Here is a 16,889-nt window from a genome sequence, read left to right on the forward strand (position 1 = left end):
CTCTGGGCATAAGCACTTAGCATGAGGAAGGATTCCTTTTCTTCGGAACTTCCCAGAGAAGTGGATGTTCTTCTAGATAGAGGTAAAAATCATTTTGCCATTTCCCTTATTTTTAAGGACAATGTAAGTATATTGCTATTTCTGATAGTACCAGTAGCAGTTCTCGTGTAGCTTCATGCTCACAGAACCACGCTTATCTTTGAGTGGTTTTCTTGAAGGCAGGCCCATGCTCTCTTCTTTTTCGGCTCCCCTGAGCTTTGGAAATGAATTGCATGAATTATATACCAACCAGCTTTCTAAGCCTTGCAACACGTCCCATACTCACAACTCAGAAGCTAACCAAACATAATTGTAAATTACAGGCATCTAAAACAGATCATTATCTTTACAGAATTAACTTCCTCTTGGGAAACTATTTTTACTCAAATGGTTCACTGGAATGGATTTCCTCTAAAGAAAATGGGATAACATCTTAATCCATTATTAACTCATTGCCTTTAACTTCAGCTTTGATTTTGAGCAGCAATGAAACCAAAGGTTTAGCACTTTATACTCATGTCAGAGATACTTATAGCACCAAGGACCTGCTTTAAATTGTGAGGATGACATAAATCTCTTTGATTAAGGTCCTAATCAGAAACCAAAGAAAATCTTCTTGGACAAAATGTCGGTAAGCATATTGACTGCAATATTTATCAAAACTTGCCTAAAGAATAAATCAACAAGTTACATAACTTCTAGCCCAGAGAGAATAATAGGGACCTGGCTTACCCTCTCACTTCAAACAACAATAACAAGAGAAAATATGTATTGAAAAAAAGTTTTTAAGATACTGGCCATAAGGAAATGAAGGACAGTGAGCCCTGAGAGATGGAAAACAGTGAGGTGAGCCCAAAGATCGCCCCAGCACTGCATTCAGCCAGTCTGAAGTCATTGAGCGGGGACTCGTAACCCAAGGAAAGCCCGGTGCATTCTCACTGTGTTTAGGGTAGAGTCACTTAGCAAAATTCCTCACAACAAGGAGCTGAAAAGATGAGCAGACATTTACTAACTAGTTGGAAGAGATGGACAACATTCCATGCAGAGAAAACCAAAGAGTCATGAGGACTCAATGTCTAGGGCAAAGGTGATACATTCCTCATACTGGTCTCCTCTGCTGGTAAAAAAACAAAATGTCTTGAAATTTCGATATTTAAATATCTGAACAGTCAGTTCCACAACACCGTCTCCCTCTATGGTCCCTTCTTTGGCATGCCATCTTACAGAGACTGTCTCTGGCTTAGGGATCTCCTGGCCTTGCTAAATGCTTCAATAGATAACAAGCATCCAGAACAAGTCCTATCTCTGTGCACTCTGGCTGGTCAGACCAAATCTGCAACTTGTATGGCACCTGGGAAGCACCCTTAGTTGGCAACTGGCAAAATAGTTTGGATTGAGAGGAAGCAACGAGTCTTAAGGAGGGTAAGAAGACCACATCTTGAAGAATGACTGAAATAATGGGATGCTTCACTTGAAAACAAAGCTAATTAGCAGGAGGCTCCCTTACAGCTGACTGAACATATATCTAAATGGGCTGTCAGGTAAAAATGGGCCACTCTGGAGCTGATAATGATGATACTAGAGGCAGAACTAACCCCATGGAATGGAAATGATTGAAAGACAGATTTCAACTCGATATAATGAGAAAAACATTAACAATTACACAAGTATAGCTGTTAAAAAGGAAACAAAACTTTTTGTGATCCATGGGATGTCTCTAGACTAAAATAGAAGGCTAAATTACAGCTATTACGTAGTGCGGCAACTGAAGAAAAAAAACAAAAAACGGGACGACTCTGTAATTGCTTTTGCTTTTGTCACAGAGGTAATGACAAGCTAGAATTTCTTGGATCGAAAGATATTTAGCAGTGCATTTAGAAAAATCTAAGTTAGGGTAAGATATAAAATTTGCACCTAAGCAAAATAAAGGGAAGGTAAATTATTTTTGTTCCCACTCCCTACCCACTGGGAAAAAAAAGCAGTCTGAGCTTTTATTGTAGAGAAAACGTAATTATACTGAGAGGTAAAGAGAATTGAGTGATTAAATAACTGTTCTATTTTGTTGCATGGCCGACATGTACAGAGGAACAGTTCAGTTTTAATTGACCCCAGTACTGAAACCAGAGTCTTTTTTCTAGGATAGGGGATGACCCAGTGTACTGGTGATATCATACTGTGCATCATTTACATTCTATGCAAACAATTCCTTAAAAATATTTGAATATAAAACGGGAAGGGGGAGCATGGAAGGTGGGGGTTGGAGATGCAGTCTGTGTGTTGGTATCTTTATAAACAGCTATGAAAATCCCTGATTAAAACCTACATAAACCACTTAGGAACCTGTGTGACTCGTATCACATCAACCCTGCCCCCTTTCCCTAAATCTGACACAGTGGCCCTCACACCAGAGGGCGGCATTCTAACCCTATCACTTACTAACTGTGAGACGCATTTACTTAGAGCTCTGGTTCAGTTTCCCATCTATAAAATGGAGATAACGGCAGCCTCTTCCCTGCATAATTGTAAAGATTAAAGGTTCCTGTATATAAAACACTCAACATTATTTGTCCCCTTTACCATGCTAAACTCATACTCTCCCTTAGTCCACACCTCCACATATTTACCCACATAACTTAACACCCCGCTTCATTAATTAATGCTAGAGATAATAAAGCAGAAAGTAGCATATACTCAAATTTGATCCATAAACAGTAAACAATGCCCTTTTCAGAATTATACCTAGGTAGTTAAGAATTAAAATTTATGGATCTCAGTATTTTAACATGTTTCTTCAAATGCAGAAATAATAACAGCCCGTTAATTTGGATAGCTTTTAAGGTGATACTTTATTGAGTAGATTTAAACAGATTTTTTTTTACATTTTACAGCATTCTTTTAATTCTGAAAGCACCTGTTTGTTCGCAAATCTGAGTTTCTTTGTGGCAGTTGTTCAGCAACTCATGGGACTGTGAGAACACAATTTATGCCCCTACCACTTACTGGAATCTTCTGTGATAGTCAAATCTGTCTACTGGCTACCTTTGTTTCCTAAGCTGGGTTTGGCAGGCACAGTTACAAGTATCTGACAGACGTGTGTTTTTCCACTGATAAGAAAGAAAGGCTTCCTCAGACAAGTGTGCTCAACATTCAAGGAAAAATTTTGAAAACGCATTGTTCATTTCCCTCACATGTGCGCTGGTCTGCTCACCAAGTAAGCTAGTAACAGCCCTTAAATAAACATCTGCAACTAAGTCTCTTTACCTGGTGCTGGCAAGGCTAGAACTGGTGATTCAGGAACTTGTCAGATAGTTGTCAGTTCTATTTATATGAAACTGACACAGCTTCACCAGCATTTACTATTAGAGACTATACTTGTGTTTCTTTCCAATAATGTGGTCAACGAAATTATGACTACCAGGGGTATCTGCATGTGAATTAACTGTCGGGGTGGGGGGGGGTGAGGAGAGGGGAAGAAGGATGTTCACTGACGGAAAGCCCTGAGAAAATCTAATTATGAACATAAAGGTAACCTACGATTGCATAACAATTTGTTATGAAATAAAATGATGTATTTTCTGACATGTGTGGCAATAGAAAAAGAGCATGATTCTACTCCATTAAGTAAAAGAAAACGTGTGTGACAGCAAAGGGGAAAATTGTATCATTCATAGAGAAGAATCCAATGTTCCCTCATGCCCCAAATTAGAGGAACATCTAGGGCATGAGGACCACAGAACCTTTGGGTTCATATCACTTCCAACTGAAAGTATTCTCTGCTATAATAATCTTTTAAATATTATGGAGAACAACTCCCCAAATAGTTTTATTTTATTGCAGAATCATAGAAATGCTTACATAAATTACTTTTTATATACAAGTAAAACAAGAACAATTTTATAATTTTCAAGAAAACACTGAATTATACTTTTCTTAAATTGCACTAATATGTTAAAATTATTTACATTTTTCAGAGACTATGGGTAAACTGTTCTAAGAAATAAGCTGAAAGACTTCTGGCTATATGACAGACTAGATGGTGGGACACACCCATCATCCAGTTCTAAACATGAAAATGCTACACAAAAATCTGACTTTTTTTTTTTTTTTTTTTTTTTTTTTTTTTCTTTTAGTGAGAGAGAGAGAGGGCAGGTACCAAGCTCAAAATAAAGGAAAATCCTCAGTTATTATAAATGAAGACAGAAAATAAAGCCAGAACTTCAATCTGTAGCTGAGGCCATCATGACAACAGGGATTCTGGTTCTTGGATTAGGTTTGAGGGGCTAGGAACTGGGAATAAACTGATCGTTAGAGAAATAACAAATATTATAAAAGGAAAGAATCAAGTATTTAAATTGCCATTGCTATACCAACTATAACTGAAGGCACCCGAATAGTTTAATGAAGCAAAATTTCACTTTATAGAAATGTCCTGCCTCATAAAAAAATAAGGAATGATAGAATTAGAATGTTTTATGGCCCCTAACAAATTAACAGATTGAGGAATGGTTATCAATGGCTGCTAAAAATTATGAAAATTAGACTAGATATTATTCATGTCTGATGAAATTATATATCACACCATCTGTGAAGTAGACTTGACCCTTCAGTAATGGAATTTTCATTTGATAGTATCTAAATCTAATTGCAATTTACAGAAGATACAAGTGAGATGGAAACATGTCAAATAAAATTATGAAACTACAATCATCAAAATATTTAAGAAGCTCTACAGGAACAAAGAATGACCAAACTTCATCAGCAAATAAGAGAGAGAGACTTATGAAATATCAACCAATTGCATTTATGATACTTATTTTTATCCTAATTAAATCAAAACTGAAAATTTTAAAATAATTTGTAATTGCTGACCAGAATACCTGATGACATTAAGAATTAATTTTGTATGTCATAATGTTTATGAAAAGAGTTCCATTTTACAGAGATATATACTAAAATATGTATCTATAAATCTATAAATCTCTGTATTGCTCTCAATAGGAAAATTATATTACATATTCTTTTTTAAAAAATGATGCAGTAAACAGTTAATTAACATTGTTGATGAGACCAAAACTGGAGAGTAATATAATGAAATAATTCAGAATATCCTATAGAGATGAAAGTTGATAAGAGATGTGGAAGACAGAATGAGAAGGTCCAACAACATGCCTCAATTATGAAAAAAAAGTAGTAAAAAACTGTGAGTAATGATAGAACTTACCAGTATTAAGAAAAACATGAGCTTTCATATTATGATGTCCGCCATCGAACAAAAAATAGAATTATTTCATGCCTAGATGCATTGTTGGGAGACAAAATATTATAAAAAGGTACCGTGTTTCCCAGAAAATAAGACCTAACCGGAAAATAAGCCCTAGCATGATTTTTCAGAATGACATCCCCTGAACATAAGCCCTAATGCGTCTTTTGAAGCAAACCTCAATATAAGACCTGGTCTTATTTTGGGGGAAACATGGTAATAGAAGAAAATAATAAAAGTAGCCAAAGAGAAAAAGCTTATCTCCACAAATTAACTTGACTGATAGCACAGTACTTTTTAACAAAAGGAAATGCTAGAACACTAGAATACAGTAGCAGTCTCCACCCCCGGCCCCCACCCCCACCCCACTCCGCCCACCACTTATTCCTGTTTCACTTTCTGCTGTTTTACTTACCCAATGGTCAAAAGGGCTTAAAATATTAAATTAAAAATTCCATAAACAAACAATTCATGTTTTAAATCTGTACCATTCTGAGCAGCATGATGAAGTTGCACGCTGCCCTGCTCCGTCCGGGCAGGACGTGAATCATCCCTTTGGCTAGTATGTCCACGCTGCATACGCTACCTGCCCACTAGTGACTTAGTACCTGTCTAGGTTATCAGATCTGTCACAGTATGGCAGTGCTTGTGTTCAAGTAACCCTTATCTTACTTAATGCCACATTCACATAACTATTATTACAGTATAGTATTATAGCTGGTCTATTATATTATTAGTTGTTGTTAATCTCTTAAGGTGCCTAACTTATACATTAAACTTTATCATAGGAGTGTATATATATATATATATATATATATATATATATATATATATATGTGAAAAAACACATTATATATTGAATTTGTACTATCCTAGGTTTCAGGCATAAGGTGGGGGTCTCGGAACATGTCCTCTGAGGATAAGGGGGGAATATTACACCTCTAAAATGCTTAAGGAAAACAAATGTCAACACAGACTTCCTTTTTTTTTTCCTTAAGAGCAGTTGTAGGTTTATAGCAACATTGAAAGGAAGGTACAGGTGTTTTCCCTATAGCCTCCACCCCGTACATGCATTGATTCTCATTATCAACACCACTCACAAGAATGATGCCTTTTTTTCTTTTTTTAACCAAGGATAAACCTACATTGATACATATAATCACCCAAAGTCCATAGTTTACCTTTGGGTTCACTCTTGATATTGTACATTCCATGGGTTTTGCACAAATTTATAATGATATGTATCAAACATTACAGTATCACAGAGTATTTTCATTTCCCTAAAAAGCCTCTGTGCTCTGCATTTTCATCCTCACCCAGAACCTCTGGCAACCACTGACCCTTTTGCTGTCTCCATAGTTTGTTTATTTTATTATTTTATTTTGCCTTTTCCAGAATGTCATGCACTTGGAATCATACAGTATGTAGCCTTTTCAGATTGGCTTCTTTCACTTTGTAACATACATTTGAGTTTCCTCCATGTCTTTTATGGCTTGATAGCTCATTTGTTTCCAGCTCTGAATAATATTCCATTTTCTGGATGTACCACAGTTTATTTATTCATTCACCTACAAAAGGCAAGTTTTGGCAATTGTGAATAAAGCTACTATAAACTTCTATCATATGGAATTTTTTATATAGCTAAATGGTCACTTAAAAGTAAAGTTGAAAATTATTTACAGAAATATAGAGCACACTATTCAGGGACATTTTAATCCTGAGTAAAAGGATTAACAAGGGATGTGCTCCAGAAAGAATGAAAAATATAACAATAAACAAAGAAATTGATAAAAATGTAGGCAGATATAAAATTTATTCATTAAAAATCACTGAATATTTTTTTAAAATTAATTTTGAGTTAAGGTTCAAAGGCAAGGTAGCACTACAATAGCAATGAGATTGCAAAATGTCACTATTCTTTCCCGTTCCCTGGCAATATGACTACAGTTTTCATGAAAAGAGGTGGAATCTCTTTTCCCACTCCTTCAGTCTGGGCTTGACTTCTGATTCATTTGACCAAGAGGATGTGGATGCAATATTTTGCCAATTCCACACCTAGGCCCCAAACGGCTAAGCAGACTTTCACTGGCTCTTATGCAACTCGACTGACACCATGTGAAGAAGCACCATCTAGCCTGCTGAATTGCAACACGTGAAGGAGTCATCCCCCCTCCTAGTTGACATTGAGCCAACAGCCAGAGTGGGACTGCGGCTAACCAAGACCAGCCAGGCCCCAGCTGAACTGCTTCGCTAACCTGAGTGTAGTTACATAAGTGAATTCAGCCATTATCCACCTAACAGGGCCCAAAGAAGCAGAACCATCCTATAGATTCATAGACTCATAAATGATAATGGATTGCTGTTTGTTTTCTTTTTGAATTTATAGATGATACATTGTTAATACTGTTATATATTACAATTTTCAGGCATACATTATAATTTGATATCTGTATACTCTAGTGCGTGCTCACCACCAAAAGTCTAGTTTCCTTCAATATACTGTTTTATCCCCACTACACAATTTGCCCTCTCTCCACCCTCCTTTGTCTTCTGGTAACCACCATTCTATTGTCTGTGAGTTTGTTTTTGTTTTGTTAATTCATTTTTTTAAATTTTATATTCCACATGAGTGAAATCATATGGTGTTTGTTCTTCTCTGCCTAATTTATTTCACTTAGCATAATACCCTCAAGACCCATCCATGTTGTTGCAAATGGTAATGTTTCATTTGTTTTATGGCTGAGTAGTGTTCCACTCTATCTATCTATCTATCTATCTATCTATCTATCTATCTATCTATCCATCCCCCCACATTTTTTTAACACATTCATCTGTCTATGGACACTTAGGTTATTTCCATATCTTGGTTATTATAAGTAACGCTGCAATGAACATAGGGCTACATTTTTTTTTGAACTTAATGTTTTCATGTTCTTTGGATAATTAGAAAAAGAATTGCTGAATCATATGGTAGTTCTATTCGTAATTTTCTAAGGACCCTCCATACTATTTTCCATAGTGGCTGTACCAATTTACAATCCTGCCAATAGTATACAAGGTTTCCTCCACATCCTCTCCAACATGTGTTATTTCTTGTCGCATTGATAATAGCCATTTTAACAGGTGTGAAGTGATATCTCAGTGTGGTTTTGATTTGTATTTTCCTAATAACTAGTGAAGTTGATCATCTTTTCATATGCCTGCTGGCCATCTATATGTCTTCGTTGGAAAAATATCTATTCAAATCTTCTGCCATTTTTTAATTGGGTTGTTGTTATTGTTAAGGTGTATGAGTTCTTTATATATTTTGAATATTAACCCCTTATTAGGAGTATCATTTAAAAATATCTTCTATTTAGTTGGTTGCTTTAAAAAAAAAAATGGTTTGCTTTGCTATGCAGAGCATTTTAGTTTGATGTAGCCCAATTGTTTATTTTTTGCTTTTGTTTCTCTTGCTTCTGGATTCACATTCACAAAATTCCCCGAATGGAGAGCCCAGCAATAAACCTACACATATGTGGGCAACTGATTTATGACAAAGGAGCCAAGAACATACAGTGGAGAAAGAAAAGTCTCTTCAATAAATGGTGTTGGGAAAACTGGACAATCATATGCAAAAGAATGAAACTAGACCACTATGTTAACACTATACATAAAATTTAACTCAAAATGGATTAAAGACTTAAATGTAAGACCTGAAAAAATAAAACAGATTGTTGTTTTAAGCCATTAAAATTTGGGGTGGTTTGTTGTGCAGCAGTAGCTGATAAACTGGTCAATAATAAGCTAGATAATTGGAGACTATAGTTATAAAAAAAAATCTGTCTAGATTTCAAATATACTTTAAGAGGAATGTAAACATATTAACTTTAGACTTAAAATACGTATTACAAAGTTAATAACTATTAACAAAATAAAATACAATTAAAACCTTTAAATCAGTCTTAAGCCAGAGGCAATATTAATAAATAAAACTCAAATCAATCCAATAGAAGCTATAAAAGAAGAAAAAGGAAAACAAAACAAAACACAAAACACAAAATAGGCAGAAATAATCCAAAAATAATCAGTAAAGTACATATAAATAGATTAAACTTATTTCTTTAAAAATATATTTACAGATAAGGCTTTTAAAAAATAAGTACTTCTATGTAATATTTCTAAAATATGATCCTAGAATTCAGAAAAAAGTAATTAAAAATAAAAGGATGGGGCTGCTACATTTAATGTTGATCTAAATATTGATGAGAAAATATACTACTATAAAGATGGCAATATTCCTATAGAAATTTTTAAATTCAATGTAATTTTAATCAAAATACCAGCTGTATATTTTATAAGCCATAAGTCTATTTTAAATTTTATGGAGGAAAAGAAGGCCCCGGATAGCAAAAAGCACATTGGCTTAAAAGAATGAAGAGAACTGACGTGCAACACTTGAATTACTTATTGGGTCAGGGATAGACACAGAGACCAATGGAATCTCTGAAATTCCCAAAGACTCATAACAATATAGAACTTGCTATATGAAAAAGTTGACATTATACCGGAGGTGCCAAAATAATGTATACACATGACTTGCATTCATCTTTTGTTATTGGTATATATTGAGTATTACAATTTTCATACAGTGTTTTCCTTTCCTAAAATGTGTGTGCATTTTTTTTTTGGCACCCTCTGTATATCCTTGGGTGAAAGTTGGAATATTCTATGAAGCTAGGACAACATACATATGGAGGAAAATATGATGCAGTGTAGGAACTTACCATACTTAAATCAAAATCCAGACAGATTAAAGACATAAAAATTTTAAAGTTTTGCTTTTCACATTTATACATAACTAGAGGATTACATTTTTATGGCCTTTTAGCAAGGAATGATTTATTTAATAAGACAAAAAAAAAGTGAAAACCGCAAAGGAAAAGATTAAGTACAAAAATACTAAAATATTTTAAAAATCTAATTTTGAATGCCCCCATAAAACACAGATCAATGGAACAAAATAGAAAGCCCAGAAATAAAACAATGCATACTCGTACATGGTCATTTACTTTATAACAAAGAAGCCAAAAATATACAATGGGAAAAGATCATCTCTCCAATAAATGGTACAGGGAAAATTGGACAGCCACATGCAAAATAAAGTTAAACTGCACCACTGTCTTACACTACACACACCAATCAACTCGAAATGGATTAGAGATGTGAACATAAGATCTGAAACCATAGAACTCCTGGAAGAAAACAGAGCGGGTAAGCAAGCTGACATTGGCTTGAAAATGGTTTCTTGGATTTGACACCAAAAACAAAGGCAATCAAAAGAAAAATAAACAAGTGGGATTACAACAAACTAAAAAGCTTCTGCAAAGGCAAGGAAACCATGAACAAAATGAAAAGGCAACCTACAGAATGGGACAACATATCTGCAAATCAGATATCTGATAGGGAGTTAATATCTAAAATATATAAAGAACTCATTCAACTCAATAGCAAAAACAAAACAAAAAAAAATTGATTAAAAAATGAACAGAGAAACTTAATCATCATTTTAAAAAAACCAACCAACCAAACCAAAAAACTGCAAATGCCAAATAGGTACATGAAAAGATGCTCAACATCACTAATCATCAGGGAAATGCAAATCAAACCCACAATGAGATATCATCGCATACCTGTCAGAAAAGCTGTCATCAAAAGGACAAGAGATAACAAGTATCAGCAAGGACACTTTCCAACAGTGAAAGAGGGAATTCTTATGCACTGTTGTAAGAATGTACATGTATATACTTGCTATGGAAGACAGTATGGAGGTTCTTCAAAAAACTGAAAATAGAACTACTATATGTTCCATCAATTTCACTTTTAAGTATTTATCTGAAGGAAACAAAGCCACTATCTCAAAAAATATCTGCACCCCCATGTTTACTGCATTATTCATAAATGTCAAGTCATGGAAACAATCTAAGAGTCCATCACTCAATGAATGAGTAACGAAAATGTGATTACAGGGAGAGAGGAAAAGGGAGAGAGAGGGAAGAAGGGAGGGGGAGAGAAAGAGAGAGAGATTATGCAGCTATAAAAAAGAAGGGAATTCTCCCATTTGTGTCAACATAGATGAACCTCAAAGTCAGTATCCTAAGCAAAATAAGTCAGAAAGAAAAAGGCAAATAGCATCTGATTTCACTTATATGCGGAATTGAAAAAAGAAATGAACTCATAGAAACAGAATAGACTGGTAGTTGTCAGAAGCAGGGGCTGGGGAATGAGAGAATTGGGTGAAGATAGTCAAAAAGGTACAAACTTCAAGTTATGAGACTGATAAGTTTTGGGGGATGTTATAAAGATAGTCAACTTTTCAGTTACAGGCAGAAGTTGCTTCAGGCCATGCTATATCTTTATAGCATGAAGTCTTCCGAGTCCCAAACCGCTGAAGTAGAGTCTAGAACACTAATGACACTGGGAGGAAATATCCAAAGTCACTCCTGAATCAGATAGAGAAAATACATTGGGTGTCACCCCGGTTGGAGGGTCTCCAAACGTAATGTGTTTTCTGTGGTAAAGGTGAACGTAAGAAAGGAGCCCTGATCTTAGAAGGGGCTCTAGAACTAAGGAGTGGAAAGGCGCGTGCATTTCCCATCTTAAAGGAAAGCCAACTTTTTATTAAGATTTTAACCATTTCATATCCCGTCCTTTCAATCCTACTCTGCTTTCACACCTTCCCAGCTTCTTTTCCCTTTGCTCCCTCGTCTTTCCCAGTATAAGTGGTTACAAAAATTAGTATATTTCACAATACAAGGATCAAAGAATCTAAAGATCACATAAGCAAATAATGAGTCGCCTTTTGATAAGATATTTACGGATGTTCCTATTTTTTGAATATTTTCCTAGTGTACGTTGACAAGAATTTGGCAACCAACAATATTAAAAATATGGATTACAAATGCTTTGATCATATCATTCTCTTTTTGAAGTTACTAACTATATAGAAAAAGCATAATTGGCTGCATAGTGGGCAAATGCTCTGTGAGTCAGCTGGAGATGCCTGGTGAAACATTGAGGCAGCATATTTCCCCTGGAGATTGAACGCAAATCCCTGTCACATGGCCACATAGGGGTGACTGACCTCTTTGCATCATCCCCAAACTGATCACATTTTGGCCTATGCCCTCCCTGCATACAACCTAGCTGCTATAACACATTCCTTATAGCCGGGCTCTTTCCTCCCTGGATCACTAACCCATAATCCACATGCTATATTTTATGGGCAATCACTTTTTAACCTTTCACATTCTGCTCTAACACCAGAGCTCATAAATGTCTGATTAAATATCTGTGTTCAAATGATCAGAAGAAATAAATAGGTAATTCAGTGACATGGGTGGTAATTTTATAGCAGATGCTTAAAAATTAAAACTATAATTTTTGCTGCCTTTATAAACATTTTTATTTCAGTTTTCCTATCTGCTTGGAAAAGTTCAAGAAGGAAGAGGTGTTACCATAAAAGGAATACGGACTCTTAAAAATTACCCAAATTAGAATTTCATGGGGCAGAAATGCTCCTTTATTTGCTGCTTTTAAACTAAGAACTTCTTTTGAGAAACATAGGCAAAGACGTGATGACACAAAAGGAAAAAAAAAAATAAGGACATTTCAAAAAGGTTTTCCATCTAGATTTCAAAATGCCATTGAACCACCTGCACAATCTCCTGTGTTCCTGCAAATTCTGTGCGGAAAATTTGAACAAGCAGAAGAGCAGTCACATAGATAACAGCACAGTAAGATCACCCACAGTCAGTACAAATGTGACCCAAAAGCACTACTGAACACACAACACCCAAGGGAAGAGAGGCAGGAATTCAACAGCTGTGAGTATCCATAGGGTTCTCCATCCGTCACATTTCCTTCCGAGGCTAAGTTCTGTCATATGCCCACTTCAGTTTTTTGTAATTGGAAACAGTTTTATGTTTTTCTCCTTCAGGCAACAATCTTAATTCCCCTCCTCGCATTCTCCAAAGACAGAATTATATCTCAAGTCCATATAAACCAAAGATCTTATGTTCCTTGCCTCGGGGCATTTAAAAATATAAAGCCAACTTTTTGGACTATTTCTGGAAATGCTACATTTAAGTCCTTCCAACATAATCCAGTGATTATAACACATGATTCTGGAGGAAGTATCCTTTACTACACATTTATTTACAGTACCTTTCAACATCAAGTACATATTTACTGCATCCTTTGACTACTAATGGGAATGTCTGTTGTTATCAGTTATGGTGCTGGTAATAGTTTAATTGCACATGCTGCATAAATACTTCTGTTCAGATTAGCCTGATCTAGTATTGCTATAACTCATTTTAAGCTTTTGCTGCAAAAGTCGTTTGTATACTTAAATTGATTCAAAGAAAAAGTGTCAGGGATTTCTTTTCCCCCATCTCCCCAGCCACTAATGAAAGAGTTCCCACTATAACAGGGGAAAAAAAAAAAGAATTGTTAGTGAAATAATGAATCACACTTAACTGACTTGGCCTAATTGCAATATGTAATTATAGGTCGCTCTATAATTAGAAGTATTTTGTTTTAATAAGGTCTCTCTGTGTGTAAGTACATAATGCCTCCCATGTGGTTAGATTAAAACTAAGTTCTGTATTCCTTTCTTCCTTCCATAAACTACTATTATGAAGAAACAGGGAGGAAAAAACCTTTACAATAATAGAAGTGATGGCTATGCCACAATCTTTAGTATATCATCAAGCATTGTGACGAGTCTCATTCATTTTCCTTTCACTGTACTTTAGGTGTACAGCATCTGCTTCTGATCTGATATCATAGAGTCAGGTCCTCTCTGTTTAAGACCAAGAGAAATGATGAGCTAATGTTACAAGGCAAAGTGCCTGCTCAAAGAAACTACTAAATATCAGTAGGGCTAGCTGCTCTCCTGGGGACTGACCGCGAGGCAGTTGACTGGTAGGCATGCCCATCTCCTGGGTCTTCTAGGCCTCTATTTTAGGAAAGACTTATCAGAACTGAAAAAGTCTAAAAGAGCACTGTGCACTGTTGGAATTGAAATCACTGTTACTTAGGGCTAGAATTGATGTAAATACTGACAGACTACTATAAATATTTCTGAATATTTTTCCAACATTTATTCTAACTAGATCAACCTATTTGTGATTTTTTTTTAAAAATCCAAATTCTTGAATGAAAACAAAAATGCATACTGGCTATTAAAAAAAAAAAACTAGCTTGGATGGGGTTCAAGTTTTTTTTTTTCTTTTTTTTTTTTTTCTCTAAGGGTAATTTTTAAGTGTTTTAGTATATAATTACGCATATGCCTTTGGAACTTGAAAGTGAAAGACAAGTGTGACCATTTGTGACATTCAGTTTTTAGGTGTTGTGCCTTCTTGTGAGAACAATTAGTTTCACCTAAGAAAGTAGAAAGAAAAATGGCATATACAATGATGACTTCAACAACAATCAAAAGAATTAATAATTATCAACATTTAAACAGGTGTAGCTGGGATAAGTCACAAACTATGGTAAGAAAACTAGTTTTAAAGTAAACTCAGAAATTTTTTACCTTCAAAGTTGCAAAAACAAAATTTTAAAACATGTTAAGTTTAGCTCTTAGCTTTTATATAATTTCATTTTAGATATTTGAATGAAATGGAATCTGGTATTACTTTCAGAACTTTTATTCTGTTCCAATTTGCCCTATCTTGCATTTGTGAGAAAGTCTTGATTCTTTCTAGAATATTCTGGCATCTTCCATCAAATTAATTTAAGCCCCCTTACCTGTAGAACAAGGTACATATAAGAACTCTGTGTGTGCCATGTGGATCACCTTCAACCTCCAGCAAGTAGATGCGATCCGCAGGCATAGAAGGGTCAAAAAAATGTGATGAAATTATATACTAAAAAGTTATCAGCTACATGCTCTCTGATTAGCCATCTGAGCTAAGGGCACAACTCCAAAAGTCTACTATTGAAAATCCAGAAGTTATAGACGTCTTTGGTTATAGATAGATGATTAACTACTGTGTGTGTGTGTGTGTGTGTGTGTGTATGAGAGAGAGAGAGAGAGAGAGAGAGAGAGAGAGAGAGAGAGAGAGAGAGAGAGAGATTGACTGATTGATTGGGGGGGGTGGGATTTGCTTCAAATATCCTGACAAACTTCTAAGAGGTTTTGGTCACAACTCAAGAACAAAAAGTGATCTACATTGACTAGGTGGAGTTTTCACAGAGCAGCCAAATTTGTATGAGGGGAACAAGCTGAGTATCTGTTGTGTTGAAAACCTTAGAAAACTTATAAATAGCTATATTCATCCTTGAATATCCAAAATGATATATTTACAGATATCACAAAGCTTGAAGATACAAAGAGTGTGATGGTTGACAGTACTGGAATCTGGAAGATCCTGATTCCAGACTCTTGATGGCTGGAATCATCAAGATTACATTTAACAGAATTAAATATAAATTCTGAGCTTCCTGTTAAACGTGGTAGTTTGAACATGTGCATTCATTTCTACTCTCTCCCATAATGCCACTATGATGACAGTTAAGAAGGTTTTAAAAAAGACATAAATCTATAGGTTCAAAGAGAATGAGAGACAAGATCACAACAGGTGAGAAATGGGAACAAAATTTTGGAAGTAGAAAACCAGAAAATGAAACCGGTAAGAATCAAATTAATGTACATCACAGAACTCCCCCCATCCCACCCCCTTCCCCAAAGGATGTGAATTTCCAGTTTAAAAGGAGATAAAGAATTTTAAGTCACTCTAATATTTCTAAGTATCAGAAATAAGGGGAAGATCTTAGGAGTTTCCACTAAAGGGATAAAAAAAAAGATAGGTCATGTAAAATGTATTAAGTACAAGCACAGCACCAGATTTCTTAATGGCAAATCTTGAAGTTAAAAAAAAAAATGAAACAATGCTTTCAAAACTCTGAAGGCAAATTTTAACGATATAGAATTCTATATCTAGGCAAAAGATTAAATTAAAAGTAGAATTAATATGCTCCTAAACATACGCTATCTCAAAATTTAACTTCTTTTTTAGGAAGCTGCTGGGGAAGAAAAGGCTCAAAATACAGGAGGAAATTAAGAGAAAGCCATGAAATTCAGGAAACAGGAAACCTAACACAGAGAAAGATGAAGGAATTCCCAAAAGGATGGCAGAGAGTTTTCTAGTTGACAGAGGTACAGCAGATGTCCAGATCAATCAACCCATCCACATTGAAGTAGAGGAACAGACAACTCTAGAATAAGAGGGAGAACACATGAGATTACTTGACATCTGAATCTTCTAGAATCAGATTTTCAGTATTAACAAAAAATTAAAATTTGAGTGTCAGGTAAGTAAAAAACTAAATAACCCATCAGTGACAGTTATTAAACTCCAGGGAAAACAAAAGCTTGGACATGAAAAGAAAAACTAGAATTACTATAGCAATCAGATACATGGTTCAGCTGTGGATAATATTTATAAAATCATAATAATGAAAACTAAATACTGATTTGAAAAAATAATGAACAAAAGTTGTCGTTAGTGGAATGAGCCTGGAAAGCTATGTTTCTTTTCTC

Source organism: Rhinolophus sinicus, chromosome 17, assembly GCF_057876585.1.
Source record: "Rhinolophus sinicus isolate RSI-liver-muscle chromosome 17, RSI-T2T, whole genome shotgun sequence".
Lineage (NCBI taxonomy): Eukaryota > Metazoa > Chordata > Mammalia > Chiroptera > Rhinolophidae > Rhinolophus > Rhinolophus sinicus.